Source organism: Apodemus sylvaticus, chromosome 10, assembly GCF_947179515.1.
Source record: "Apodemus sylvaticus chromosome 10, mApoSyl1.1, whole genome shotgun sequence".
Taxonomy (NCBI): domain Eukaryota; kingdom Metazoa; phylum Chordata; class Mammalia; order Rodentia; family Muridae; genus Apodemus; species Apodemus sylvaticus.
Genome location: NC_067481.1, coordinates 21,360,016 through 21,373,489, shown reverse-complemented (window position 1 = coordinate 21,373,489; position 13,474 = coordinate 21,360,016).

Sequence of the window (13,474 nt, the reverse complement as noted above, 5' to 3'; positions counted from 1 at the left end):
TATATATATATACTAGTAGTCATTTTCCTAAGAATCAAGGGGCTATGGTCATGGAATGCTGTTTCATGGGATGGTCAGAGGGAACCTGGAATAAATAACTGAATTGATAAGTAAATAAAAAACTGAGGTTTTGGTCTGCATGAGATGAGCTAGCAGAGAGTAATAGGTTTTTTTTTTTTAGAAAAATTTTTTTTAAATCAAGGGAGGGCTGAGCTGTCTGGAGATGACTAGGGAACAAACACAGCTTTTCACGATTTTTTTTGTTCCAGGACAGCCGGGGCTACACAGAGAAACCCTATCTCGGAAAAAAAATTTTTTTTTCTAACAGGATTTCTGACTTGATCAGAAGATCCAAAAATTTTTTATAGCAGCTTTTCTGACTTTGATCGGAAAACCCATGAGCTACCCAGAGAGAGAGCTTTTAGGAATTTCTTTTCTAGCATGAGAAACCTATCAGAAAGCTATCTTGAGCTGACTACAGAGCTAAGAGTTATCTACAGAGCTGTCTAGAGAACCATCTCAAGCAGAACATAGACTGTCAGCTTGGACCCATGGTTTCAGTTCAAGTCATTTGCTCTCAGACACCCTTTCTCAGAGAACCCCTCTCCAAGCTGAGGCTGGTCCTTGGCAGCTGAGTCATCTCTCCAGCCCTCTTTTTATTTTGTTCCATTTTCAAGACAGGGTTTCTCTATGTCTCTCTGGCTGTTATGGAATTCACTCTGTAGTCCAGGCTGCCCTCAAACTCTGAGATCCACCTGCCTCTGTCTCCCTGGTGCTGGGATTAAAGGTATGTGCCACCATTGCCTAGATCATCTTATTTTTAAGACCAGGTCTCTCAGAGAAACCTGGGCTGGCTGCTCTGACTCAACCACCTATGCAGTGAGTCACCAGGACCCGAATGGCACCACCCTGAGTAGTGGCGTTACAGATCCATGATGTCATGCCCAACCTTTCTGTGGATGCTGGGATCCAACTCAGGCACTCATGTTTCAGTCTTCCATTCATGTTCTCAATCAAAAAATGAAATAATCAGGACTCTGTTATACATGTGTGTGTGTGTGTATGTGTGTGTATATATATATATATATATATATATGTGTGTGTGTGTGTGTGTGTGTGTGTATACACACACACACACAAACAAACAAAACTGTGCTTGAGTTGGGCAGTAGTGGCACATGTCTTTAAGTCCAGCCTTTAGGATGCAGACACAAGCAGATCTCTGTGAGTTTGAGGCCAGCCAAGGCTACACAACGAGAAACCATGTCTCAAGGAAGAGGAGCAAGAGGAGGAGGAAGAAGAGAAAGAAACCCACAGTACCTGGGTCTTGGTGGTGCACATTTTTTTTTTATTTCAGCACTCAGAAGGCAGAGACAGGCAAATCTCTATGAGTTCCAGGCCAGCCAGGACTACACAGAGAAATCCTGTCTCAAATGAACATATAGACAAAAAGAAGAAGGAGGATGAGGAGGAGAAAAGGAAGAAGAAGAAGAAGAAGAAGAAGAAGAAGAAGAAGAAGAAGAAGAAGAAGAAGAAGAAGAAGAAGAAGAAGAAGAAGAAGAAGAAGAAGAAGAAGAAGAAGAAGATCTAGGCCGGGCGGTGGTGGCGCGTGCCTGTAATCCCAGCACTCTGGGAGGCAGAGGCTGGCAAATTTCTGAGTTCGAGGCCAGCCTGGTCTACAGAGTGAGTTCCAGGACAGCCAGGGCTACACAGAGAAACCCTGTCTCGAAAAAACCAAAAATCCAAAAAAAAAAAAAAGAAGTTCATAGTAATATTTGTAAAAGTATGAGAAAGCTGTAAAGAAAGAAACCGTATTAGTAGAACGAAGCATTCAGTAGTTTTCTTTGTAAATTCATAGAAAATTAATTATAATTTTGGAAGAGCTGGGTCTGGTCCTTCCCATGTTCCTTGGGTCATAGTCTTGAGCAGGAGCCACCCGATGGGAAGGCTGAGCTCTTAGCTTCTTGGTCCCTGTGCTTTCTCTTCAGCTCCCTTGGTTCCTTTTGCCATCAGTGTTCTCCAGCAGGGAGCAAACGACTGTCCATGATGCTCTCAGTTGCTTGGATAGTAGAATTCATAATTTCCTTCCAGTGTTTTGTGTGGAAAAAAATGTTTCCGAGGAGCTGGATATGGCTCAGTGTTTTTTTCTAGCGTGCACAAAGCCCTGGGTTCGGTCCCAGCATAGACCGAAGTAGAGTGTAGTGTCACAGGCTTGAGATGTGGGTGTGGATAGGAGAGTGTTGGCAGGAAGATCAAGAATTCAAGGTCTTTCTTGGCTACACGGAAAGTTTGGCAGCCTTGGGCTACACAAGACCCTGCTCCCCCCTTCACCATTCAAAATAAAAATAAGAACAAGATTGCGGAAAGTAAAATCAAGAGAGGTGCCCGGGAACCAGATCATCAGAGGCAGGCTGATCTCTATGGTCTACGAAATTCCAGGTCTAAATTCCTGAGATTGTATAGAAAAGAAAGGAGAAGAGGAGGAAGAGAAATTAGTGGGGTGGGGGAAAGGGGGAGAGGTAGAGGGAAAGAGGAGGATAGAGAGAGGAGAGAAGAGAGGAAGGGGGGAGGGAGGGAGGGAAGGAGGAGAGAGAGGCCCCGCCCACCGAGAGTGCAGGCCTGGGCCAAGGCGTCCCACATCCCCGTGCTTCCTCCGCCTCCTGCCTCCTCGAGACCTGCTAACCGCTACTGGTTATCAACTGCCAGGAGGAGCGAGCAGCAGCGTTGGGTAAGCTCGGTCTGCGGAGCCGCTCCCCACTGGCCTCCAGCAAATCCCAGATCGGAAGTCCTGGACACTGTCAAATGTCTCAATGTCAAAAACAGATTTGCAAGCACAAACGAGACTAAATTAGATGTGTTTATACATCAGACTGCATCGAAAAGTAACACCGAAAAGTAACAATCAGAAAACCATGCACGGTGCTGTGTTTTTGTACACAGGTGAATTGTACGTGATTTGCTGTGGTTGGAGAAGCGGCTGTTGGAAGTGTCCCAGGTCAATAGAAGGGAGCAGGTTGTTTTTTTGTTTTGTTTGGTTTGGGGTTTTTGTTGTTGTTTTGGTTTGGTTTGGTTTGGTTTTTCAGGACAGGGTTTCTCTGTGTAGCCCTGGCTGTCCTGGAACTCACTCTGTAGACCAGGCTGGCCTCAAACTCAGAAATCCTCCTGCCTCTGCCTCCCTCCCCCCACCCCTCTTTTGTTTTTGTTTTTTCGAGACAGGGTTTCTCTGTATATCCCAGACTGTCCTGAAACTCACTCTGTAGACCAGGCTGGCCTCGAACTCAGAAATCCTCCTGCCTCTGCCTCCCAAGTGTTGGGATTACAGGCCTGCGCCACCACTGCCCAGCTCAGAAGGGAGTAGTTTGTTAGCGGTTGAGACATCTTCTCAACCTGAGTTGTGGATTCTTAAGAAGTTTTTATGGGGCCAGGAGGTGGTGGTGCACGCCTTTCATCCCAGCACTCGGTAGGCAGAGGCAGGCAGATTTTTGAGTTCGAGGCCAGCCTGGTCTACAGAGTGAGTTCCAGGGCAGCCAGGGCTACACAGAGAAACCCTGTCTCGAAAAAACCAAAAAAAAAAAAAAAACCAAAAAGAAAAAAAAACCAACAACAATAACAACGAAAACAACCAAAAAACCAAAACAAACAACAAAAAACCCCCAACTCCCCCCCCAAAAACAAAGTTTTTATGGGTCTCTCTCTGGCCTCATCTCTCTCTGCCCCTCTCTCTCCATTCTTTTCCCCCTTTCCACGTGGTCATGGTCATCCCTCTATCTTCTCTTTTCTCTTTGTTTCTCTATCTCCTTTTCTCTTTCCATTTTTCTAATAATAAAGCATGGAAACTAAAAAAAAAAAAGTTTTTCTGGGGCTGGAGAGTTGGCTCGGGGGTTAAGAGTCTTTGTTGCTATTCCAGGTGGTGCGCAAACCAGGTTTGCCCATGACTCCAGTTCCAGGGTATCTACCACCCACAACTCCAAGCATGAACAGGAGTATTTATGAGGTAGGTGCCATTGGTATGTTCATGACAGTGCAGTATATCCAGGTTATGATAACTTCAGAGGCAGGCAAGGAGGCTCAGCTCTCTCCAAGCCCACAGCAGGCTCCAGCCCAGACTCCGGAGAATCCACCATCTCTACAAGCGGCCCTGGCTGCAGCTACAGGGCTATCTGTGGAAACACAAGCTTTCTACCACTCGCTCTGAGACACTAGGTGAGATGGGAGGGTGCCTTGAAGACCTTAAAACAGATTGATGTGAGCTGGGAGCACCATCTGACCCACAAAGCCCTGAGGAAGTATGGCAAGAGTCTATAGTTCAAATCCCAGAATCCTGTGTGGACAGGGAAGCTGAAAAATCCAGTAAGACTTGAGTGTCTGGGTCAAGAATTATAGTCTGCCCTGGGTTACAGTCTAGCCTATAAATGTACAATCCATCATAACTTCCAGGTCTTCCTTAAGGAGACTGATTCTCCCTCCTCAGCGGGACTCCTGGCTTAGGCACTAGATCCTCCTATGGAAGCTAAACTGTCTAATGGTTAGGATTTGGTTGACATGTCAGTCTACCAGCCAAGAATTGGCTTAAGAGGCAGTGAAAGATATAAATGAACTTGGGTATCAATACTAGGGGTCTGGAAGTCATGCAGTGACTTATGAGAATCACTGAGAGTTATTACTGTGTGTATATGCAGTATTTGGGTTTAAATATGACTATATTTGAAGATGCATGGGTAGAGGTCAGAGGACAACTTCTAGGAGGCAGTTTTTTCCTTTCCCCTTGTTGAGTCAGGGTCCCTTGTTGTTCCTTCTGTCTTGTGTACTCTAGGTTAGCTGGACCATGAGCTTCCAGATGATTCTCATATCTCTGCCTTCTGTCAAGTAGGACTGCTGGGATCACAGACTTGTGCCAACATATCAGCCTGGGGGGAAAAAAGTGTATTCTGGGAACTACAGTCAAGCACTTTTACCTGCTAATCTATCTCAACAAACTCACTGAAAAATTTTTGCTTTTCTGTTTGTATGAGTGTTTTGCACCAACGGCTATGTACCACCTGCATGCAGTACCTGTGGAGGCCTGTTCTTTTTTTTTTTTTTCCTTTTCTTTTTTTTCAAGACCTGGTTTCTCTGTGTAGTCCTGACTGTCCTGGAACTCAGAGATCCTCCTGCCTCTGCTTCCTAGATGCTGGGATCACAGGCCTGTGCCACTACACCTGGCACCCTGGCACAAGGAAGGTGTTTTCAGGGTGTTAATCCACTTCTCTCTCAGATCACTGACTTCTCAACAGGGTCTGATTTCAAAATGCAACTACTGGCAGGGTTGGGGGCACAGGCCTTTAAATTAACTCGAGGCAGAGACAGGCAGATTTCTGTGACTTGAGACCCGCAAATTCCAGGCCAGCCAGTGCTGCATAGTCTGTCTCAGAAAAGAAAATAAAGCAAATAAAAAAAGAAAGAGGGAGGCAGAGGCAGGTGGATTTCTGAGTTCGAGGCCAGCCTGGTCTACAGAGTGAGTTTCAGGACAGCCAAGACCACACGGAGAAACACTGTCTCGGGGAAAAAAAAAAAAGGAAAGAAAGAAAAGAAAGAAAGAGGGCAAGAGAGGTGGCTCAGCAGTTAGGAGCACTGACTGCTCTTCCAGAGGACCTAGGTTCAATTCCCAGCACCCACATGGTGGTTCACAACTGTCTGCAATTCCAGTTCTAGGGGACCTGACACCCTCACAGAGACGTATGTGTAGGCAAAACACCAGTGCTCATAAAAAGACATTTAAAAAGAAAATGAAAATAAAGGAAAACAAATGTCTCTGCTGAGGTGATTGGCATTTGTGGTTTCTAGCTGTGCTAGCTCCAGTATTCTGGTTACAAAATGGTAACACTGTGATGTACGAAGGGGAGTTGGCCATGTCCAAACCCACTTCTTCCAAAACAGTCACTTTCCTAAGACTCCCCACGTCTTAATTAAATTTTTTTAATTTAATTTTTTGTTGTTGTTTTTTTTTTTTTTTTTTTTCCGAGACAGGGTTTCTCTGTGTAGCCCTGGCTGTCCTGGAACTCACTCTGTAGACCAGGCTGGCCTCGAACTCAGAAATCCGCCTGCCTCTGTCTCCCAAGTGCTGGGATTACAGGTGTGCGCAACTACAACCGGCTTTAATTTTATTTAAACTCGTGACTGGAGTTCCCTCTCCCTGCCTCCCACCTCCCCTCTGACCACCCCCATCCCCTCCTCCTCTGTTTCTCAAAAGGGCCAGTGTCCATGGATATCAACCACCTCTTTTATTTTTTTCTTTTAAAGATTTATTACATGCAAGTACACTGTAGCTGTCTTCAGACACACAGGGGGTCAGATCTCGTTATGGATGTTTGTGAGCCACTACTTGGTTGCTGGGATTTGAACTCAGGACTTTCAGAAAGAGCAGTCGGGTACTCTTAACCATTGAGCCATCTCTCCAGCCTGACCTCTTTGTTTTATAAACATCTAAGTTTGCTCAAATGTTTTTGTCACTCAGAAACCTCCATGCTTTCAAGGAACTTCAAATTGGCAGGAAAAAATATAAATTATTAAAAACTAAGGAATGGGACTGAAGAGACAACTGAACAGTGTACAGCACTTGTTGCCTTTGCAGGGACCCAGGCTTGGCTACCATCCACATACGTGGAACCTACAATGGTCTGGAACTCCAGTCCTAGCAGATCTGATCCCTTCTCTGGCCTCCTTGGGCACCTGGCATGCAATGCACGTGGTACACATATACACATGGACACAAAACATCCATACACATCAAAACAATTTTTTTAAATCATAATTCTCTCAGGAAAGGAACCTATCCACACAAGGACACGCTTGACTCTTGGCTGCCCGAAAGTTTTGCGTGATTCTCAGTTGAAACTGGAGCAATAAGGAACGTATAGCAGAGCAGCTCCGGCCTTGGGCCTTCATAAAAGTCTTCTTCAGTTTACATTGTTTTACATGTATGAGTGTTTTGTTTGCACATCTCCATGTGCGTCAGGTTCAGCCTGTGCTAGTGGAGGTCAGAAGAGGGTGTCCAGTCCGATCCACTAGAACTGGAATTACAGATGTGTGTGGGCCACAGTGTGGGTGCTGGGAACCAAATGCAGATCCTCTGCAAGAACAGCCAGTGCTCTTAACTGCAGAGCCATCTCTCTAGTCCCCGACCATCTGCATTTTAGGATTTCAGATAAGGTTCATCTGGAAAGTGCTATTGCTCTGTTGATCAATTCCACATAGGAATAAACCAGCTAAATTAAATAAGTTGTCACCTACATCACAGATCCTGTCAATATTTAAGGAAAGAACAAGGAAGCCGGGCGGTGGTGGTGCTCGCCTTTAATCCCAGCACTCTGGGAGGCAGAGGCAGGCGGATTTCTGAGTTTGATGCCAGCCTGGTCTACAGAGTGAGTTCTAGGATAGCCAGGGCTACACAGAGAAACCCTTTCTCAAAAAAACAAAACAACAACAACAACAAAGAACAAGGAGGCTATGGTATGGTTTTGTTTTTTTGTTGTTGTTGTTTTGTTTTTTGTTTTTTGTTTTTTGTTTTTCTGTGAAGAGCTTTCTGTGAGGGAGCCTAGGATGAATCAGATCAGAGCTCTTCAGTAGCTACATAGGAAGACACTGGGTGGAGGTGAAGGACTTTGTCCTGCTGAGGGTGAGAGGTACCTGCCTGTGATCCCTCAGAAGACTGACCTTGCCCTGTTCACCAGGAGGAGGTGGAGGGAGCTCTATCCACTGTGTGTGACAAGGGACAGTGTGGGTGTGAGAAGGGTCTGTTCTCAGATCTGCAGATGTGGGTGAACATTTCTCCTCCAGCTCTGGGAGGGCGGGGCAATGGGCTGTGCTCTGGAGGCTTCCTGTGTGCACACTGTAATATTCTAAGTAGGCTTGCCTGTGACTCCTCTCTCTCTCCCTCTCTCCCTCTCTCCCTCTCTCCCTCTCTCTCTCTCTCTCTCTCTCTCTCTCTGTCTCCCTCTCCCTCCCCCCTCCCCCTCCCTCTCTCCACCACTTCATAGGACTGAGTTTAGGTTCCCTTCCCCTCACCAATGATGCACCGGTATCGCTGGCCCCTAATTTATTTGACTAGAATGTATAGCTATGATCCTCGGTAGGGTGGCCAGTCTTCTCTTACCAAACTCATCCTCCTTTTTGTTGACAGTTAAAGAGGCATCTATAGCGAACTCAGGCGCATCCATGTAGGTGTTGCAGGCCTGGAAGGAGAACTCCAGCACCCAAGCTCACTGCTAAACTGGAAAGGAGATATTTAAGAAGAAGAAGAAGAAGAAGAAGAAGAAGAAGAAGAAGAAGAAGAAGAAGAAGAAGAAGAAAAGAAGAGGGGATCTTGGTTCTTCAGGTTTCATCAATGAGCGGCTAGACTTTAATGATGGAAGTGAAGTTACATATCACCGTCTTTCTCAGAAGGAAATCTGGAAGCTATAATGTTAATGCTGTTACCGTCCATTACAGAACCTTATTCTTTTTTTTTTTTTGATTTGTTTTTTTTTTTTTTTTTTTTTTTTTTTCCGAGACAGGGTTTCTCTGTATAGCCCTGGCTGTCCTGGAACTCACTCTGTAGACCAGGCTGGCTGAGAACTCAGAAATCTGCCTGCCTCTGCCTCCCAGAGTGCTGGGATTACAGGCCTGCACCACCACCCAGCTGGCTCAGGACCTTATTGTAATGGACAAGATGTAGTGAATACCCTGGGCTCTTTGCAAAATGATCGAGTCCTCCACTAATCTGCTTCTGATAATGTGAGCTACAAAAGTAAACTCTGCTTTTGCAGACAATCTGTTAGATGCAAAAATTGATGAGGTTAGAGGGAACGAGAAAACCACCATGCTTGTGCCGCAGTCGAGCCGTTTAGATCCCAAATTTAAACAGCGAATATTTGAAAAGAGATGGAAACCTGCCCGGGCAGAGGAAGACAGTCTTGGAGAGATTGAGAAGGCAGAGAGACAGCTCCACAGCATGAGCAGGGTGCCCAAGGGGACAGGAAGCATACAGAAAAGGCACTTCAAGCAAGCGAGTGGTAAGAAACCGTGGAGCAGGCAGAGTGTCCTGACACCGGTGGAGAACATCTCCAAGGACAGGCAGCTCGGGAGCCCGTCCTCCACGGAGCTGCAGCAGCTCGGTCTGGAGCAGAAGCCCAGGGAGTCAGTGGGAAATTCCTTCCCCTCAGAGCCCTTGCTCCCAAAGGAGCACGGGGAGGAGGTCTCTTCTTCCCCAGAACCGTCCCTGGTGGGCCAGGCTCCCACTACAAGATCTCTACCTGAGTTCATCGACAGACAAAAAGACTTGTGTTACACCATTTACATTTTAGAAAGTGCAAATGCTAATGTGAAGAGAAAGAAGGGTTCTAACCCAAGTTTACAACCTGAACAGAGACATCGAAACTGTAGGAAAAAAAAAAATCTCATTTCCAGTTGATTGCTAAGAGGCTGGTGGCTTCCTCTGCAGTGAGGAGCCTGGTCAATTCCCCTGCATGAGGGGTCTTTTCGTCTTTAGGAGACCCGAGTTACCCAGAAAGGCCCTTTTCAGAATTATATGCTGCTCTGGAGCCTTCTACAGAAAAGCCTCTTGAAGGAAATCAGGCTGCAACAGATGCTACTAAAGAAAACACCTTCAAATCCACTGTGCCTAAAGAAACTGCATCAGAAAAGAAACCCACTGAGAATCCTGCCGCAGATTCTGATGTACCTATACCCAATATACCAGGCTTAATTCCAACTGTTCAGCAAACCAGCAAATCACAGTTACACTTCATTTTCGGAATTTACTTACCCATCGCTAATGACACCAGGAGAAAGTTTGTATATCATCTAAACCAGCAGCTGCGGCCCCTCATCCCCAACAACGATGTGAGAAGGCTCATCTCTCATGTTATCAGGACGTTGAAGATGGACTGCTCTGAGACTCGTGTGCAAATGTCCTGTGCCAAGCTCATCTCCAGAACAGGCCTCCTGATGAAGCTTCTCAGTGAGCAACAAGACTTCAAGCTGACCAGGGCCGACTGGGATACAGACCAGTGGAAAACTGAGAACTACATCAACGAGAGCACAGAAGCCCAAGGCGAACAGAAGGGTCTGGAACCAAGTCAGGTGAGGACAGGGCCGGGACGGGGGTGTGGGTGGGGGGTGGGGGAGGTCCAGTCTCCCTATGAGCTGAGGACAGGGCTGGGATGGGGCCCAGTCTTCCCAGGAGCTAACATGCTGGGCTTAAGAACAAGTGTTGAGGACTTACCATCTATCCTTCCCGTCTTTGTTGTTGAGCATGATGTGTCCTTTTACTTACTAGCTTACAAAAGAGGTTCCAGGATACAGTGATAACAAGCAGCTCATTTGTGACTGATACAATGACCGTTCTAACCATTTTCTGTCTCACTGAAGTAAGGACCATTCAGTCCGATGTCCAAAATACATCCAGAACTGACAGTTTAGAAAGAAAAATTCACAAAGAGGTCAGCATCAGACCTTGAGAAGCCTCAAAAGTCCCTGTCAGGAGGGGCCTTTTCATCTTCAAGAGATCTGAGCTCTCTAGAGAATTGTCAGGATTACATCTTTTTTCAGAACCTCCTAATGCTGCAACCCATTAATACAGTTATCATGCTGTGGTGACCCTCAACCACTGCATAATATTCCATTGCTACTTCATAACTGTAACTTTGCTACTGTTATGTACACATCTGGTGTGCAGGATGTCTGACATGTGAGAGACTGCAACAAATACGTTTGGAACCTGACAGAGGCTGGGGAAAGAAGGGCAAAGCCGACTTCAGGGCTCCCCTTCTGTTTTCTAAGTCAGACTTTTGTGGCCATTATGGCTTGGGGATTGTATGCCACCCACGAGAAAAACATGGCTCAAAATCTACAGGACAAGGAGTTCTGGAGAGGAGGAGATTTTCAATAAGAATACAAAGGAAATGGCTGGTGGGATTATACATTCCTAGCTAAAATGAGGGGCACAGGACAAGTTTATTCAGTCCATTAAAAGCTTTGGCTTTGTGCATGAAGACTCTGAGAGAGGCAGACCCTCCATGGGACGAGAGAGCTGACACAGTAGAGTGATCCCATCCTGCTTTGAGCGACAGAGTAAGGTTTTTGTTATTTTGTTTTCCAAGACAGAGTATCCCTGTACAACAGTTCCTGTCCTGGAACTCACTTTGTACACCAAGTTGGCCTTGAACTCAGAGATCTGCCTGCTTCTGCCTCTTGAGTGCTGGAACTAAAGGCATGAGCCACCACATCCAGCCAGAGTAGATTTTCCTTCCTCTGTCACATGAAAATTAGGAATAAATTGCTTTTAATAGATTTCTGAGAGTTTACAAGCCTTGTGTAAATAAAAGAAAATGTGCAAGAGCCTACAATATGCTTTCCCATCACAAAAATATTGTCATCCTGGTGATATAAAGACTGATGCCACTCACAGATTGTCAGCAGCCTCGGTCCCCAGTGTGGCTGTGTGCCTGGGTAGTGGCTATTCCTGGTTGTCAACTTGACTATATCTGGAATGAACTACAATCCAGAATTGGAAGGTTCACCTGTGTTCCTAATCTGGAGGCTGAGAGGTACAAGTTTCTGATCTGGATCTTGGCATGGAGATCTTGAGGCATAGTGGGTATGAATCCCAGAAGATTAAGACAGGGAGATCTCTCGAGTTCAAGGTCATCTGGGGTTAAAGCGTGGTGGCTCACATCTTTACTCTAGGTCACACCCTCTGCTGGAGACCTACACAAGGACATTGGAAGAAGGAAGATTTGCTCCCTCTCCTTCGCCTGCTTGCCTTGTGGGACTGAGCAACTGCTAGATCCTTGGACTTCCATTCACAGCTGCTACTGACCATTGTTGGGAGTTGGACTACAGACTGTAAGCCATCAACAAATTCCCTTACTATACAGAGACTACCCATAAATTCTGTGACTCTAGAGAGCCCTTACTAATACAGCTGGCTATGGTTTCAAGCAGAGTAACAGGCCCCCTAGTCCTCACCTGGCCTGGTCAGTTAGCTGACTCTGCAGAGAGCACCTCCCAAAGCTGCTTCCTGAGCACAGCAATCAGGTGTTTCTCCCTGTGGAGAGGCAACCCGAAGCACAAAGGAGTGAACAGACGTGGGAAACAGTGGGAGCCACACGAAAGCAGCAGGAACTACATCCGCCGCTGCCCTATAGGACCAGTGTGCAGCGTGGCTCCAAACCCTGGGTCACCCTCTACCATCTTGTGCCATTTAACCAAACGATGCACGGATGCAGAGGTGACTACAGTTATCACCTCCTGATTGTAAGGCTGGCACTCTGGACGCTGAAGGTAACTGACAAGTCCATCATCATCTGTGTGGCGTGCACAGTGAGTTCCAGGGCTTCCTAGACAAGAGAAGGCCGAGGAACCTACACAAGTACCCTAGATCGCGCATCTGAACAAGGACTTGGCTATTTTTTTTTTAAGATTTATTTATTTTATGTATGTGAGTACACTGTTACTGTCTTCAGACACACCAGAATTGGGCATCAGATCCCATTACAGATGGTTGTGAACCACCATGTGGGTGCTGGGATTTGAACTCAGGACCTCTGAAAGAGCAGTCGGTGCTCTTAACCGCTGAGCCTTCTCTCCAGGCCAGGACTTGGCTTTTTAAGCCAGCCTCCATTATACTATCCTGCTACAGGTTCAGGAAGATGAATAAACAGTCTGTGATTATATCTGTCAATTCTATACCAGGCTCAGAGCAGAGAGAGGCACTTCTGTTACAATGTTGTGGCAAAGACGCAAGCCACTCTGGTCACATAGCACTGGCCACAAAGACAGTAGCTGACAAGAGAAACCTAGGGCATTTGTGCTCCTAAGCCTCCCAGAGTCTAGACCAGCATTTCAGACAGCTAGGGGCCCCTGGATTGGGAGAAGAGAAGGGACAGCCTAAATCCAGAACAAAGACTGTGTTGGATGTGCCGGTGGCTGTGTACCAACAAGAGGTTTGGTTCTGCGCTGGGTTGGTGTAAGAGGGATCCTGGAGAAAGAGAGAATTAGGTTGGTGTTTGGATGAAAGGAAGGTGGGGACCATGTGAGAGCAGAGAAACGCTGCCCCCCTTCCAGACGTGGGTGCCCTAAAGCTTGACAGACAGCCTTGGTTGAAAGAATACGAACCACCGTGGTATAAACTGCTGCTGGTTTAAGCGGTGAGAAGACATGACCCAGCTTGGGTGGAGGGCAAACTTTTGATGTTGGCCCCAAAGTAGAAGGACATGCAGGAAGAGACTGCAGGTGCTGACAGCCCTAGCAGTAAGCAGGAGAATGTGAGCGGGAGGACGACAGGGCAGAGCCTTTGCTCACTCAGTAGAAACCGAGAAAGCTGGGCTCCAAAGCCTAATGAGGTCATCCCCAGCTGCTTTCTTGGTGGCACAGGTGTCATTTGCTTCCCCATCCCTCTAAACACGAAGTGCATTCTGAGGAAGATCCCTTCGCTGCAGAAACTCCACCTTGCTAT